Raw genomic sequence first — 18,480 nt, forward strand, 5'->3', positions numbered from 1 at the left:
TTCAGACCAACTTTTCTCCCCGGGCTCCGGTGGCGCTTTTCTCCCTCCGCTCCTTTTTGCGGGGAGCTCCAGGCGCAGTCGCCGGCCGTTCCACACCGTGAGAGCCGGCAGTCAGCACCACGGGTGGGCACGCTTCTCCTACCCCTTTTTGCCGCGGCCCCCTGCTGCCGGGCCCCGCGGATGCGCGGCACCCTCCGCCACCCCCGGCACAGGCGGCTTGCCCCGGCGGGGGCTCGCCAGCCCGCCCTGCCGCCGCTCCCGCAGCGCGCCCCGCTCCGCTCCGCGCCCCGCCGAGCCCTGCCGGGGTCCGACCCCGCCGGGCAGCCCGCACCCGCGGCGGCGTGGGGGTGCGCCTGTGGTGGGGGGGAGGGAAAAGCCCCGGCCAGCGGCAGCGACATCGAGCTTTCCTGTGGACGTGGGAGGGAAAGCCGTACCGTAGCCCCTCGCACGAACTGTTCCGGTGAGAACGGTGGATGGGTGCAGGATTTCCGTGGAAAAAAAAAAAAAAAAAAAAAAAAAAAAGACTCGTTCTCCGAGAACGGGCAACGTCCGTGGTTGCCCTCACACGAGGTGTAACTGTCGCCTCGAAAACCTGAATCCCAGTCGTGCCTTCACGTGGGACCTTGCATCCGGAATACGGATTCGCACATCGGGTTTTGGAGGACTAGTTACATAAGCGAATTAATTTTCAACTCATTCAGATCTGTGCGACTGGAGCGCATCCTGAGAACCGCGCAGCGGGTGCTGTTAGAAGTGCCGTCTGAAACACTCTGTTAAATACCAGGAGCGCAGGTGGCGGGATTTGTATCGCACTGAATGATCGTTCTGAATCTGTAAGCTTCTGTCACGTAGACCGCTAGAAAATACCAGTTGTTTGCATGGATTTAGGTACGAGGAACTCGGAAGCTTCAGCTCGTTGTGTGCAAAACCATCACGCGAGGGGTCCCCGTGTAAGCCGGCGCTAACCCACATTTTTCACCCAATAGGTGGTGCTGCTTCGGGCACCGCGGCACCCTGAAAACGGGGGTCGGTGTTGGGTTGCTGGGAGTAAAAACAATTTCGTACCGAGTTCAGCTAGTTAGAACTACTTCCTCAGATTTTGTCGTGTGGAAAATATTTTTTACCTCCTTTCTGAAAGCATTGTGGAAAAATTCAACTGTAAATGTGATGAATGTAGCTAACTCAATTAAAATGTATGGATTTTGTAAGGGCATCAATAGCATTTTAAAGTTACTTTTAAAGAAACCTATTTCTAAAAACACAGTACTTATTCTCTTATACTAGTATGTATATATATACATATATAATGTAATTCTCTTATACTAGTTTGGCAAAGAATGGCCTGTCATAAAACTTGCAATGAGTTTTCATAACATCTTTCTTATGTTGCCAACCTGTTCCTTAAAGTCAGATATATTCCCAAGGCTATTTAACAGAAAAAATTAGCATGTGGTTGTATATGTGTAGGGAGGTATATGAAGATGCAAGAGCACACATCAAGTATACCATGATACAATCGTAATGTAATACAACACAGTTCAGTTTTGTAGACTTAACTTCCATGTTCAGATGATCCTACACCATTGCCATCAGTGCAAGACATAAACATAGCTTTTGTAATGAAACCTGTGGGGCTTTAGTAATTTCATCTGGTGTCTTTTTAGAAATAAGGTTGGTTTGTATAATGTAACATTCAAATACACAGTGTGCATGTGTACACTATATTGATGAATTTAGAAAACCTGACAGAATGGAAAAAGAAGGGTTTTTTACTCATACATAAGGTATAATGTAAGTGCACCTACTTCTGGTTTTTTCTCTAGACTGATACACTATTGTTTTCAAACCTGACCTGAGGGGACACAGTATGTCCCCTTTCTAGATGTGATGCATGATTTGGTCTCAATGATGGATCATTCTGAAGACTCATGAGCTAGTCTGCTCAGTGCGTTCAACGACATGATTGTTCCCAAGAATGAATATTGTGTACAGGCTATTTAGGCCGATTTAGTCAGATTTCATTTGAATATAGTCCTCTTTGAGTATCTCTCCATAATGAAAAAGGCTTTTATCTGATAGTATTAGTTCATAGGAGTAAATATTTTGTTAGAATTTTGACATTATTTCCTTTCATTTTTTCATAAAAAATAAAATCAGTGAATGCATACTACTGGTGTGTGGTTCCTAGGGCTTGGTGAGAGAGGAGGACCTGGTCGGACAGGATGGCTCTTACCATTTCGTATTTCTGGAACAGAAGAAACCAGACCCAGAGCTCTGTGAATGGGATGTTGCTGAAGAGCATGGTAGTCTGTCTGCCTTTGCATTCTGGAGACTGTGGTTACTAGTTTGAGGCTAGGCAACATGTAGATCCTGGTCTCATTTGCTTGTAGTTTCAAAAAATGTTGAGTTCTTAGCTGGTCACGTACAGAGCTCTATAGGATGCCCTTTCCAATGAAACTGTTAGGGAGGTTTGCTGTTGGCTCTGGGAGATTCAGCAGGGAAATCTCAGTTTCATACATGTTCAGAAAAGACAATGCGGTCAAATCAACCTCACTGAAGAAAAACTTGTAAGAGCAGACGGAGGCAAAAAGTTCTTAGGGGAATGACAAGACCGTGACAGTTCATTCTCTGTGTTATTGAAGAAATGCTTAGGGGCTTGATTCTAATGTCTCTGCTGAGATATGAATAGCACCTTTCTCCACAATGTTACTGAAGCCAAGTACTGATGTAATTATTTATGGAGCTGGGTATTATCTGAGTACTCTCAGTGAGTGCCATTCAGCAAAGTTCAATGAAACTACTTGTGGAGATGTTATTCAGTCACAAGTAAGGGCACACGAGAAGTCCTGTGTGATTATTTGTGGATACTGCAGTGTGGTTAGAATAGAGGTTTCCAATGAAGTTCTTTCTGTTGCTAAAATTAAAGGAAAAAAAAAAAAACAACCCTCTGTGAACAATTCACTTGCTTTTTGAGTTTTTTATTTTAAATGAGAAATCTATCAATTTTTAATCTTTAGCTTGTATATATCCCAGGCTGAAGATATTCTTTGAAATTCTGCCCCAGCTTACTTATGTCCCAGGTTATGGTGTGTTTGGTATAACATCCTGAAAGTCAATGGAGTATGCCCTTTTTGTAGCTTTTATCTCATTCTGCTTACAGAAAAAAATACCTAGAGTCTTTTCAATAAGTAGACTATTTATGAATCTGTGTAGGCAAGAAAATGTTACTAGAAAAAAGAACATATTTTCACAAATTACATTATAATGGTGGCTAAATTTGAATCAAAGAGATGTAAATATTTAGGCAAGACTTACAAAATATTCCCTGCTCTCACTAGCAAAACATATGGGCAGTTTCCCAAAATAATGTAAAAAGTCTCTCCAAAATTAGCCCATCTGCACCTTACTAGTATCACTGTCTGACCTCAACTAGGGGTTTGCCTTTCAAAATACAACTATTTAAACTATTAATTGTTTAATTAGTTGTGTCTGACTTCAGTTTTTCAGTATCAAGGAAAGATCTCTCTCTCATTTTTAGTTTTTCTGGCATCCCAGTACCGTGACTTTATTACACAGAAGTTGCAACATTTCTCTAAATATTCAGATTTGTCTTATACAACTGCCATCAGGACTGTATTTCCAAGCTAGCACACAGCATACATCTCACTACCAACAGGAAAAGCAACTTCTCTGCATTCTTTACTGGATGGCCACAACAAATTATTTATGAGAATCTGAAGGATAGCACTGGCTCAGCTTTCTAAATCCAGTCACACTTCTGTTCATTCTCATGTCTGCATGTTTAGATTCAGTAAGCCCTTAGACCATTGAAGGACTATGTGATCAAATCCTTCTTTTTTGCACTAAGCTCTTATTTTGACAGTTTTTTTGTAGGCCAGAAACTTGGCATACTTCAAACTCAATTACATCACAGTAATATTACTGTATATTATTTTTAGTGCTTTAGCATATTTTACACTCAAGATGACATGTTTCTATGGATAATGATACATAGTTCCTATGGAGAAATTTAGTCCTGCCATATCTGAAATATAAGCGCTAAAACAAAACTAAGAATTTTAGGACCGTTTTAAACCATCTATTTTAACCATCTGTATGTTATGCGGTTTTATACCATAGAGATTGATATATACCAAAACCTAAATATACAGTATGGAATTCTTTTAGGTTCAAATACTGGCAGGTATGAAAAGTTGTGCAGAAGTAAATGACATGTTAAAATTTAGTGTCAATGTAACCTAATACTTATTCAACACACTAGTCTGTAGGACATAGCTAAAACGGTTACAGCTGTAGTTTCGAATGCAGAATCAATACAATGTATAAGAAGAGTTTTCTAAGTTGTATGTGGCATTACTGCACCTCTAAATACACTCTTCTATCTGAATTCCTGGAGAGAAACTGAATAATACATCTAAAAATAAGGTGGTAATTTGAAACTATTATAATTATAATCTGGATTGTAAATCAGGGTGTTAATTTATGAATGTAGGCACTTGCCCATTTCTTAAGAAAGGCGATTTCCTTCATTTTCTGTGCTCATCATTTAAATGGTCACTTCCCACTATGAGTTCTCTAATTAGGAATGTAAGGGTGAACAGATTCTGTTCTTTCGCTGACAATTTCAATTCCTCTTCAAACGTGCCGTGCTTCTCAGTATTCCCTGTAGGGCTGGAAGTCTGCAGCAGTTCCGGAGCCCCCTGCTCCCATTTAACAGCTCGATTCTCACAGCTTCGTGCACCATTTATGTGGCTTTCCTGTATGAGACATCCTTTGGCTATTCAATAAGCTTCTTTTCCCATAAAGACAAAAGTTACCTTTTTGAATACATGTCAAGGCTTCTGCATTAGAAAGATAAATCAACAGGAAGAAAAGAACTTACAGTATTAAAACCAAAATCCACTTGAAAGATAGCAAATTTTTCAAAGAGGCTGGGACTGTAAATGAAACTTGGCTCCAGCAGGTTGTTGAGGAACTGTTGGCAGCAGAGTACTTTTGCAGGAAGGTATGGGCAGGTGGCTCGTTGAATACAAATTGCTGATGTCTGTCAGTTCAGTCTTGAGGCTCAGGTGGAAATAACTAGAGAGTTTAGAAACAGGGTGAGGGTTTATTTTACTTATTTTGCATCACTTGCTGATATGTGGCACTATCTGGTTGAGGTGAAATAATAGACTTTTTAAGAAAAATGGGCAGTGTGTGAAAGTGTCATGGATCATTCTAGATGAGGCATGCTTTTCAAAAGCTCATGTTGCCTTCTGCTTCTTGCCCATACTTCTTTGATCCACCAGACGTAGCTATATTTCACCATAGAAATCATTATTTTTCATTACTAATTAAGACTCCAGGGGCTATTGTTTGAGTTAGCTAATTTCAGAAATCATCATTGTGGTAAAAGTCCTGTGGGTGAGAAAATACTATCCAACAACTGATACGGAAAGTTCAGCACTGGAAGTAGGATGCTGGTAGAGCTCAGGTGCCTGATTCCAAAACTTTGATTAAAAGGGTCCCTGAGTCAGCTAGTACCTTTCAGGGCTTCCAGGGAAGCTTTCAGACAGTTCCACTTTTTCATGTGCCTTACCTGACCCTATTATGTGCATCTTAGTGTCTCTTTCCCTGCTAAATTTAATTGGGATCCAAAGCCAAATGTTCTTTCAGATGACTTCTGACTTCTCTGATCCCTGATTTAGGGCTTCCCTAAATGGATGCTAACAGGATCAGGTGTCTTGATCTGCCTGCTGCTGCTACTTTTGCTTAAGACAAAGGAGAAGGTGAAGGCTATGCCACCTTATGTTGTGTCCCAGCAATTGAAGTATTTTACCAAGACAGTCTAGAGGGAAGACCTGTTCTGAGCTAAAAGGATTTGAACCTACATCTCCTGTCTCCAAACATTAGGTTTTGTCAAATGAGAGGACTCTTCATACATCTTGTTAAGATGAAGCATTTTGGCTTTCTTCTTTTTCTTTTTTTCTTCAAACAAAGGTCAAAGGCTAGGAATTGCAGGGAAGGAACAGGGAGAACACAAAAATATCAATTATGCCACTGCATAAAATCATAGCTAACCTACTTAAATAGTGTGTATGCTTATGCTCCCCTCATTTCATAAAGGGTACAGCAGACTTGTAAAAAAAAGTAAGAAAATGGCAACAGGGAATATCACAGGTATGTTTTGAGGAATAACTAAATAAGCTAGGACTGCCTGTCAAGAAAAAAAGACAACTTAAGAGTTTGTTTTGTAGAGCATTGGGAACTCACGAGTGATGGGAATCCATCCTCCACTGACTCTTCCGATATAAGAGAAAGGGGACAGCAAACGACAGCAGTAGGAGCCAGATTTTAAAATAAATAAAAGAGTAATTCTTCCTGCAACAGGTGATAGGCCTGTGAAACTCTAATGTGGGCTGCTGTAAGAGCAGAATGTTTTGAGAGGATACTGGACGATCTTGAAAAAGAAACCTACTGAGGGTTGCTAAGCAGATGGAAACCACATCCATTTCAGAAATTTTTGGAGCTGGAAACAGAGCTTGGGAGAGTTTGCAAGGACATTTTCAGGCATATCACATAAGCTTACTTTTTTCTTACTGTTCTTAAGCATCTGCTTTGGGCTTTTGGACACAGGACTCTGAATTGATAGGATAGTGCAGCAAGAGAGGAAATACAAGTTCTTATGCCAGCTCCTACTCAGTATTTCATTATCCCCTTGCTGGATATAATGCATAAATCACTACCCCTGCCTCTTCCCTGGTTGTGCTCAAAAACCAGCAGGTTTTGCTCATTTCTTTGAAAGCTCCAGATACTTGCTCTCAGAGGGGAATTCTAGACCGCACTTCTGAAGGACCAATCTCTCAAAGGGTGGGCAGAGCTCAGATGCGTTTCCACCAACTCAGCATTTTACATCAGCTGTCCTGGGCAGCTGAATACCATTTGGGCAAACCAGTTGCTTGTTACTGCGCTCAGCTGCCTAGCTCACCTACAGACAGTGTAGGAGCCTGAACTTCAAGGCTCTGGAGCCTACTGCTGGTGCCTAGCAGGTGGGTGATTCAGCTGAAAGCCATCTTGCATCTGGGCTTTTGTTTAAGTCAGGGCTCTTGAACACGTTATTTATGCTAGCACCTTCAGATTTAGCAGCTAAAATCCAGTCTGGATGTGGCTTGGCTACTTGCTGTATAAAAGGCAGTATTTCTCTCTCTACATTTTTACAGTATCTAGTTAGACATGCAAGGTAACTATTTTTTTTCCCTATAACCCTTTATGTTTCGCTAACCTTAGAGACAGTAGTTGCTGGGTGGATTTTTGGTGTGATGTTGAAATATTAAAGATCCTACTGTGCAGATGGCATTTAGCAGTTTACATTTCTGTATAAAGGTATCAGGACTGCTTATCTGACTAGTGAGAGATTTCATTAAGACTTTTCAGGAGCAGTAGATCTGTTAGTACTCTGAATTTTCATCCTTGTTGCCAAAAGGTTCTTGCTAAATACTGGATTACCTGAAGGCTGAAGTGTAAAGCAGGCAGCATTTGAAGAGGTATCCATCATCACCGCCTTATCTATCTGTTTGCTAACGTAGGGTAACAGTAGAAGCAGTGAAGAGTTGATTAAACAATAACATCAGAAAGGGTGAAATAAAAGACATCTAGAGTACTCTTACCATATTGAAATAACTTTACAAAATTGGTCTTTGAAAGGCTGTTTTGTCAAATTCTGTTAGGGCATTTACATTTACATTTACTTCCTTCAGAAGTGTGGTCTAGAATTCCCTTCTGAGAGCAAGTATCTGGAGCTTTCAAAGAAATGAGCAAAACCTGCGCTTTTTAGAGCACAACCAGGGAAGAGGCAGGGGTAGTGATTTATGCATTATATCCAGCAAGGGGATAATGAAATACTGAGTAGGAGCCGGCATAAGAATTATATTTCCTCTCTTGCTGCACTATCCTATCAATTCAGAGTCCTGTCTCCGAAAGCCTGAAGCAGATGCTTAAGAACAGTAAGAAAAAGAAAGAAAAAAAAATGTTGCATAAAAATAAAATAAATTACCTGTATCTTAGTGAATGAAGACCTTAAGTTTCTGTAAATGCCCTAACAGAATTTAACAAAGAATTCCTGACTCATTTGAAATTTTCTTGGAAATCATAGTATGTTCTTTATTTGGGGCAGGTTTTTTTAGTGTTTTTATAAGCTATCCAGGCCAAATCAAAACTTTTTCATAAAGTAAATGGAAGGATTTATTGACTTCATTAAGATTTAGACTGGTTTATATCATAATTCTTAAAAATACACTTTTCCAAATATAGTGTTGTTTTTCAAAGCTGTCAAAGCCTTGGAAAAGAAAAAATTTAATGTTCTGCAGGGGCAACATATTGAAGAAACTGAAAGCCTTTTGAAAGCTAAAGCAAGCACTCTGAGGAAAAATTAAGTCTTTAAAATCAGTATTTTAAAAAAAGACTTGATTCTTCAATTGCTTTATATGTGGAACTCCATGATTTCAGTAGACATTCCCAAAAAGAAAAACATCTGCTTTCTTAGACTTAATAGCTAATGATGAGGGTAACAGCTGGCTTGATTAAAGTGACCTAATATTACTCCAGGCAGTGTCTTCTAGCTCCATCCCCAAACTGACCAACTGTGTTTAATCTATTTCTAGCCCTTTGGAAAAATACTTTTTTCTGATGAAGAACACATTCCAAGTGTTGTTTCTATAATTTTCTTTTATTAACTCTTACTCTGATAGGTGTGTGTAAATATGGTAATTAACAAATTTGTCAGTCTGGGACTTCGTGGGAGGCTGAGGAGCCTTCTGCCAAGCTCCCTGGAGCACTGCTGTTAGGGGTGTGGGACATTTCACGTTACGTGGTGCCCTCACCACACAGCCCATCCACCCATCACCTGCACGGGTTGGGGTGAGTCCTGCGTGGTCTGTGTCTACCTTGTTCTTTGTAATCTTTGATTTTTTTTCAGAGCAGCTTTGCATTTCATGTGTCTTGCAATGTTGCAGAGAAATCCCAAGGAACCAGGTTCTGTTTGGATTTTTGTGATTTGTTTTGTTGGGGTGTTTTTAACACACCTTAGGTTTGTGTTAAAAAAAAAACACGTGTATCGCTGTAGATACGCAGATCACAGTAGAGTTACTTCTGGCTCATATTGATGGAACTGTGTGTGAATAAATCCTGGATGAGCATCAAGGAGAAAAAGATCCAGAAGAGTCATTTAAGTTTTAGGATAGTGCTGGCACAAAACCGAATTGGTATAAACTGGCAGTGTACAAATTTAAGCTGGAAATTAGAAGAAGGTTCCTAACCATTACAAGCAGTGGAATTTTGGAAAGTCTTTCCAATGGCAATAGTAGGGGTAAAAAGCCAACCTCTTTTTTTTTTTATATATGTAAGAATAAAGTATCATGTTTTTTGCAAGATCCTGTGGCTTCTGCAGTAGCAGAGAACCCCATCAATGATCCAAGAGTCTCTGCCCGTGGGTACCATGGTACAATTTCAGCTGTGCTAAATAAGAAAACAAAGCAATGTGTGCTTGGCTGTGCCAGCCAGCTGCCTGCTGCTGAAACCACATAAACCAGTCGTTCCTCAGGGTGGACTGATACAGTTGTAGGCTGAGGTACTGGGGACTGAGCGGTCACTTAGCATCTCCAGTACCCTCAGCTTTTCAAACTGCACTGAGTAGTGGAGCATCGTTAATCTATCCAGGAAAAGAAATAGTCTAATACAAAGTCAGGAGACTTACAATAATTATACTGAAAACATACATTTTTATTTTGAGGCTGTGGACAGTTCGCAGTTTTAAATGAGATTACTTATACAAGCACAAGGTAAGAAAACTCCTTTAAAGAGAAGTATTAGAAATCTCATGTGGTTGTATACTTCAGGAGGGTGGGGGTTTAGTTAAAATACTAGTCATTAGAAGGTCTTTGAGAACTGGCAGTGCTCTCACTTTCTCACATGATATGACCATAGGAAATTTCAATTAATTATATTTCAGTGTCAGATTTTACATTGGCTGAATTCCGAGAGTATTCTCAGGTTTGTTCACTCATTTCTCATTAATCCTCTCAATGTCCTCTTCTCACATTCCCCTGTAAATGGTTTGGCCTCCGTGACAGCTCCGTGAGCTCTCTGCTTGCTATCTGTATGTTTCTCCAAAGAAGAAACACAGTTATGTGTTAGTCTGCTAATGTAAAGTAACTCCTGCAAGTTATTTTACTCAAGCTTTAAGGGTCCTCCTTGACAAGTTTCTGCCCCCCTTTTAACATGTATTTCTTACATATCTGATACAATTCCTCTTTGCTGTTTCTTCCTGTATGTTGTGTTACCACTGACTTTCTCCCCTTCTTTATTTGGGATGACAAAAAAAGGGATTCATATTTTTCTTGCTGCTTTATCTGTATGTTAAAAAAAACCCAAACACATAAATCGATATGACACTAACCAAACAGAGGATTAAAAACATGTAAATTCCTTAGGTTTTTTCTCTGTGAGTTTTATTTTCTGCACAGTTGTCTAATCACTTAGAGGTTTAGTTTTTGGTATCTCATGATGACAGAGGAAGCAGATTTCTGTATTTAACATTTAATATGTATGTATATATTTGAGCAGAGGTCAAGGCAGTATTGCATTCAACAGAATTCATTCAGGAATACTTAGACTAGAAATTATTCTTTCAATTCATTAGTGAAAAATGCATCCATACAAAAAACCTAAAAGGTAGCTTCCCATAATCTGAGTACTTTTCAGTCTTCTCTGGTTTGTGCTATCCACTGTAGGATTTGTAACGTGTGAATCAGCAGAGAAAATATGTTTCCATGTGGCAGGAGTCTTCACTGTCAGTGTGGGAAATTCCAGCCTTTTTGTGTGAGGTGATAAGGCTGTGAAACAAAACCTGCTAAAGATTTGTCTGAGTAGTGGCTGGACTCATGGGGGTAAAGATGACAACAGGAATGCATATATACTCTTCATTAGGGATATGTGCACATCTTAAATGCTCTGATTAGCTTTTGCAGCTATTTAAGTGTTTACAGTAGAAGAGATTAATCACATTAAAACAAATTGCAAGTGCAATGTAGAGCAGATTAAAAATACCCTTATTGGCCTGCTAAATGGAAGAAGGCAGGTTCAGCTAAATCGGGTGAAGTTAATAAGGTGGTGATGCTCAGTGGATAGTTTCAGGCTACATGCAGTTGAGTGAAACATAAGAAAATGTATATGGAGCAACCAGAAAATGTAGTCTTATTTTGGGCAAATAAGGTAATGTGAATTAATATGAATTAATCAGCTTTTTCTAATATCTGCACATTCTCTTACAATTGTATACAATGCATTTGAATAAAACTGTAATCCAGGTTTTCATGGAAAAATTATAATTATTGAGGGAGTTTTGTTTATTAGTTAATGAATTCCTTGGATGTGCAAATTTCTACACATATGAAACCCTGGTACCCTGAAATCTGCAGTTCACTTGAAAGCAACAGGAAATTCCACCCACTCAGAGTAGCTTTACGGATAAATCAAAAAAGAGGTTTAGTTCCCTTGCAGTGGAACTCAAAATGCTGGGTTAGGCATCCTGCTTGTCACGTACAGAGCATGAGAGTTACAGGCACCTAGACTGGGATTCATAGCAGCCAGCATATCCAGTGCTAGGACACAAGCCTGGCTGGTAAAATAAAGATCAGTGTAGATAAGAAAGTGTTAAAAAGCAACAAACTGAGAGGTGCCTCTTAGGGCCACATATTAGAAATAACTATGCTGAAACATCTTGTTTAGATGGCTAGACTTGACAAAAAGTATCTTGGAATTCAGAATTGTTATCTTACTCCTCTTAGAACAGCTGTAAGATGTTGATACCGGAGACGTCTCATAATTATCTAGTAGTACAACATTGGCTAAAGAAACAGAAGATGGCAATCCTAAACATTTCCCACGTAAGGGAGTCTGAACCACGGCTGTGGAGAGCATTATTATCCACAGGGTGATAAGGCACAGGGTTTGAGGGTGGACAGCAGTGCTATCTCTACCCAGGCTGAAGATGGGAATGGTAGAAAAGTTTGAAAGAGGAAACCTAACTATCCATTCTAACAGGCAAGGTAAAGCGGTCCAGCACAGCGTTTCCAGATGCTGGACTAGATTTTCACCCTTCTTTCTTCACTGTGCGCCTGGTACTCTGCCCAGCAGCAGCAGCTGCTGCCACATGCAACCAGCAACCCCCTGGTCTCCTAATTCTGTGGCCCCCCACCACGTGCCCCCATAATCACTGTCTTTCTGTGGCTGCAGTAGTGCATCTCTCTGCTGGGACAGATGCAAATGTGGACAGAGGCATTTGGCTGCAGAGGCAGCCTGTGCTGCTGGAAGGGTTACTCTGTGATGGAGGATAGGAGGCAGGCCAGAAAATATGGTCTGTAGGCTGGATAAAAGCCTTGGATCAGCAGTTGGACCATGCTGGGCACCATGACTGTCAGTGTAGGGAATGAGACATGGGGTTCTAGCCCCTGTCAGTTTGGTTATTTGTCTTTTATCTAGCTGCTATCCAACATAAAAACCACCAGGATTTCTGTTGTCTCCTGTAACTTTGAAACCTGCTGAAAAATGCTACTGTATCTCCTAGATGGGTCAGTGATGCTTACCTAGGTCTTCCGGGCATCTCTGAATAGCCCCCTACTTACCCTGGATCCATGAAGTCTGTGCATTTTTCAGTCTTGGACCATTTCCTGGTTTGGTTTTTTTTTATGTTGCAGAAAGGGAACCAGTTAGACACAAAAGTGTATTGTATGTATCCCAGAAAATAAAACAGTGTAGCTGTATCATTAGTCTGTGTAGGAAATGTATGCATTTGCACCACCCCTGTTGGAATAGCGGGAGGTTTTCTGCCACAGGCAGGTACGGCAACCGAGTGAGCAACAGCTGCAGTGTCCTGGAAGAAAATACAGCATGTGCTCCCTTTTGCAGCAAATCAGCTGCTTTAGATGGCACAGAGACAACACATTCATTTCCCCGGTGAGTCACTAAGCCTCCCTAAAGCGTGTATCTCCAAGGCTTTCAGCTGAGGTGGAGCATATTACATTGCTCCCAATACAGGCAAAACCTTAAAGGCTTAGTCAAACCTATAATTAATTAACGCTTCTGTAACACTTAGAAGATAGAACTCACTAGATGAGCTCTAAGGCTGCTGTTAATGATTTTAAATCCATGAAGCAACTTCCTAAAAAACCTTTGAAATTGGCAATTAGAATGTTCTGTCTTAGATGGAAAAGCTTTGATCACTCCAGAGCAGGAAATAAATGCATGACTTAAACTGGAGAGATACAGTGACAGAACAGTGGCAAACTGCTAAATACACTGACGTGGCAGAGGGCCAGAGGAAGATTTGCTGTTGTTCCTTCCAGAATTCCATTTGAAGCCGTTTCAGTATTTCTGTATTGCGTGAATAACTCTGAAAGCTCTAGGAAGTCTGTGCTTGCATGTATTTAGAGTCTGAAGATAAGACTTACTTGAAGAATTTTACTTTCATGCCCTTTTCACTTTTTTTTTTTTTTTTAAAAAAAAATCTATGCATTTTCAGGGGTATATTCTGATGCAGTGCTAGGAATGAACCTAACTAAAATATTCTGACCTGTCCTGTCTTATGTTCCAACACAGATATTTTAGTAAATTTTTTTTTCAAGTGACAAAAATGTGTCTGAAAGCCTATTGTTTTCTGTTCAAGGATAGGAATATTTTGTAAAGAAACTGACAAACTGTAGTCTAGAAGCTTGATTTTTGCCATTTTGTGTTACAAGAGCAAAATACGTGAAACTGTCTTTGCTTGACTAGTGCTGGTTGTGGGTTCAGCAATGACATCCACCAAACTGTTACCCTAGCTTTTCGATTTTTCATGAGGTAATTAAAATTTAAGAGGTTCTTTGGTATAAAGCAGTTTGTCTTTGCTTGTAAACTTTCTGCACTTCCTCAGATAACTTCCAGTTATTCATAGATAGAAGGAAAGAAATAAGAACATTTTAAGAAAACAAATAGGTGTTATTGAAAGGCTGTTTTTAAGGGTGTATGGCTATTTTTAAGCTAGTGTAGCACTGGCATGCAAATAACATGTACCTGTTGAAGTAATAGTCAGAAACATTTTCTTTACCTTGATTAATTGCTTAATAAATTCTCCCTAATATACGTTTAAATGAAAAATACTCTTCAGTTGCTTCTTAAAGGAGCAAATATAATTGTAATGGGTTTATATCACAATAACAAAACAGTCACATCCAAATAAAATGAAGGGGAAAATCTCACTGCTTGTCCATAAGCTTTCCACCGAGGGATTAAATGTTAGTACTATGCCTGTTGATGCTATACCAATATACTTCAGAAATTTGAGAAACATTTGAAGAATATATAACTAGTTACGGGAAATACAGCCATTTAATTTACTCATACTTATTTCATTGCATGGACAGATTAATCCTCTAACTGGGCTTTTACACGTGTTGGATGTTTAAACAAGAATGGGGTCTAAGGTTAAACTGACATGTGGAGATGCTGTATAGTCAGGAAATCGCTATCATTTTTTATTTCTGTATTGATGACATCTAAGTGCATTTATCAGTGGCCAGGGTTTCATTGCATAAGGTACCATATGAACACAGAGTAGGAATATGACACCTGCCCTATGGAATTTAGAAATACAATGCAAAAAGAGAAGCTGATAGGACAGAGAAGATGGGAGGAACTGCTAAGGAAGAAATCATACATTAGTCAGTACAAAAAGCAGTTGAGTTGGAGAAGCAGAAATCTGTCACGTCTTTTCTAGCTATTCTGCAAGTGAGAGTTTTCAAAGAGGTATTGAACAGGTCTCTCTGTTCCTCATCTGTAAGGTAGAGGTAGTAATACTTTACTCAAAGGTGTTTTATGTGAACAAGAGCATGTTCACATTTCTAAAGCTCTTTCAAGAGAAGAGAGGTTAGCTCCAAGCCTTGTTGCAAGGCAGAGTGGTGCAGCGAGGCACTTCTGCAGGTAGCCTTGGTGGTCTCTGTGGGACCTAAAGCCCGCGGGTGGGCAGTCACCTGGAGCCGCTGGCGCAGCCCCTTTGCATGCCATGTAAGCCCAAAGCAACACTTACAGGTGAGGAGACCTAATATATTCTAGTGATTCAACAGGAAACTGAAAATCGTGAGACGTGGGAACTGCCTGGCAGACAGTGTCTGGTCAAGCATGTCATTTTACCTCCTTTGCCACCGTTTGCTGTCTGCAAAGCTGAGACAATATCCCTGTACTTTCTGAAGTCAGTTCAGGAGCGAAAGCACTGCAGAAATAGTGGGGTGTGCAGACAGTACAGCGTGAGCATGTGAGCACTGGCATGTGAGGAGCTGAGGTATGTTGCTTCTGATGACATGATGGCCTTTTCAGCATTAGCATAGCCTTCCAGCTGGTGTATAGCTGCACTTAGGTGAGGCTTCATGTACAACATGGGTCAGAATAGCTGACCTGAATGTTTATCCTATGGTGGACCCTCTGTGATCGTAATCCTAAATGGAAGTTCTAACCCTGTGTGACCCAGTGGTACCAGAAACCGTGGACTGCAGCAAGACCTGTTACCTCATGGTCCCAGCCTGAAAGTCAGCATGGAGAAATGTGGCAAAACCTGATTGGCATTTGCTGTATAAAACAAAGCTCTAACATCTCACAAAAGGAACAGTTATGCTGAGTGAGGGATACCACTGATTTTATTTAATATGTAATTAAATGTTGATGTGCTGTGTATAGCCTGAAGTGTGGTTAGACAGTCATAACATCCTAGTAAGTTTTCCTCGTGTAGCCGTCGGTACAGCTTGGGTCCCCTTATCATGTGTGGTGATGATAATAATAATATTGATAATATCCTGTGCCATTCTTATTCTTGTATCAGTCTTCTTCATGTCGTGAAGGTGGGCACATGAGCATGGGTATGGGGCTGGTGGCTGTCAGCGGCTCTTTTCCGTTATCTCAGCTCCACGAGGTCGTACAACACACATCGTCTAGATGGTCCCTGGTGCCAAAGGAACCTGTACAGCTTTCCTCTTACACCCTCTGTACCGCTTGGCAGAAAGGGACGTGGGTCACCATTTGTGCTTCAGGGTTTGCTGCCAGTTACTACAGTGCGGTGTCCTGATACGTTATTGCTGTCTCCAGTTCTGACTTCAGGGAGACGGTGCTCTGTATCCATTGCTTGTAACTCAGAAGCAGATGTTGACTTTTGAGTTGTGACCATAAGGACAAATACTGACACGGACAAAAGCTTTAAATTGCGCAAGCGAGCAGTGGATTAAAACCTACCTTTCTTTTCACTCACTCCTTAAAGAAAAGCATATGTTAAAAATGAATAAAAAGACCTTTCCAGATTTCTGTTGTCTTCCAGTAAAGCGGGGGGTGTGATGTGGTGTGAAAAAAAAAGGTGTCAAGGCCTACTGACAAGAGGAAAAGAGCTAATAATAGTTTCCTGAGTTCATAGAAATCCCACAGACTGAGAGAAGGAGAGCAAATGGAGGAAAAGAAAAGGAAAAAAGAAAGGGAAAGGAAGAAAAAGGAAGGAGGGAATGAAGGAGGGAGAGAGATAGGAAGTAAGGAGAAGGTTTACAAATGAGACACACTGGGCACTTGTGCAGGTTCTGTTTATCTCACGTTTTTCAAGTTTGGTGCTGCTGCAGTCTGCTGTGCTGCTCACCATTTGTAACTGCCGTAAAAGGGTACCAGGGACGGGGGTGAAATTACTCCTGATGTGACTTTTACAGGCATCACATCACCAAACCCAGAGAGATGAAATGATGTGACTAAACCCCAAGCTTTCAATCACAGGGGTTTTTTTAACCACTCTCTTCCACGTAGTGAGGAAAATGAAGAGGGTAATGCCACCAATCTCTTCTTTTTTAAAAAAATGCAGCCAGGTGGAGTTTATTGCAGAGCAATTTATGAGATGTTCATTCGTTACAACAGAGAAAAAAAATTTCAGAGCAGGTTGTTTTTTTCTCCCAGAAAATAGAACAAGAGTTGAGGAGTCATGATATATTTATTTGCTTTTAGCAGGAATTGTTTATATAACTTTCTTGGCATCGTCACCCACAGTGATCTCCAAAGATACATAGGTATGGAATAATTCTAGCAAGTACCTGGTGAACGAATTGTAGAAAGGCACTTGTTGACACTTGTAAGAAGTTAGCTGATGCGATGCAGAGCAGCAATGGGTTTGGGGAAGGAAAGAGGTGCCACCCCCTGCCCCCTTACCCACACTGCCTTGGCCTCTCCGGGTGGGCGACCTCCAACCTCTCCTCTCTTCCCTTGCTCATAGGGGACCTTATGCACTCCCCCTCCTCACTTTTTCTTCCTCAGCCCCACGTATAGATGTGACCCAGATTTCCCTTCCGAAAGCCCTGTGCTTCCAGAGGCAAGGAAGGTTCTTGTCTGACGGGGGAGGAGGGAGACCTGCAGAGCAGATTGTAGGTAATTGTCACTTGCTGCCCATGGCAAGCATCCATATCTGAGATCATAATTTTGATTCTGTTTATACAACATGCAGTCCCAGTGCTGCTAGAATCTGTGGATGTTCTGGCAATATTACAAATAAATCATAATAATAGCTGTTAATAAGTGAGTGCTGACAGTGATGTTGAGGCTGTAATGACCATTGTAACCTAAAAAACCCCAAGGATTTTTATTGTTTTCAAGAGAGAAATGTGTGCTCTTAGGCTGAAAGGTAATTTGGTTGGAATAGTACATTTCATTTATAATGAATGCATCCAGACCTAATGTTGCCTCTTTACACAATATGCAAAACCAAGTTTTGATGGTAAAACTTAGTGCTCCTGGGTATGGGATGTGGCACACTGCTGCCTCTATGGATGGAATATAGTTATGTGTTAGAGATTAAACAGGAACTTTGCTGTTTTTTTACCAAAATGTAGACCTTTGGTAAGAACTATTTTTGTGAGGGAACATCTGAAGAGGGGCTAAAAATACTGGACTTGTAAGGACTGTGGCTGGGAAGAGTTTTAGCATGCAAGGGAGAACGGACAGGCTGGTGTGGCATGTAAATTCTGTACGTTTTTCTTTTTCAGGGATACAATATTTGGAAATCAGTTTCAGCTACATTTCACAACTATTTTAACTGGAAAAAGAACTCCAAATTCTCATTTATGCAATATCTATAATGAGTGTTATTTTAAGAATCCACCCAAGGCTCTAGTCATGAAGAAACATGTGCTTGACTGGGTTGCATTCACTCTAGAAAATGAAATTGATGCTCTGCTTGCAGCTCTAAAGAGAGGATCTTTGTTCTTTTTCCTCCAAGCCAGAATTCTGTGATGGCTGTGATGAATATCCTAGTTTTACAGGAGAAAAAATCAAAAGAGAAACAAGCTGTCATTTCCTGTGGTGTTGCGGATGGAGTCATGCACTTCACTTGTAAGAGAGAAGCAACAATATACTTTATTTATATAAAGTAGTAAGTTA

At 40.5% G+C, this 18,480-nt stretch overlaps 1 protein-coding gene across 7 annotated transcripts in view; it reads left to right on the plus strand.

The window, feature by feature from the left end:
• The window catches only part of PTPRZ1 (protein tyrosine phosphatase receptor type Z1), a 183,740-nt gene that overhangs the window by 38,873 nt on the left and 126,387 nt on the right, over positions 1–18,480 (plus strand). The window lies entirely within an intron of this gene.

Source organism: Falco punctatus (genome assembly GCF_963210335.1).
Source record: "Falco punctatus genome assembly, chromosome: 6".
In the NCBI taxonomy this organism is placed as follows: domain Eukaryota; kingdom Metazoa; phylum Chordata; class Aves; order Falconiformes; family Falconidae; genus Falco; species Falco punctatus.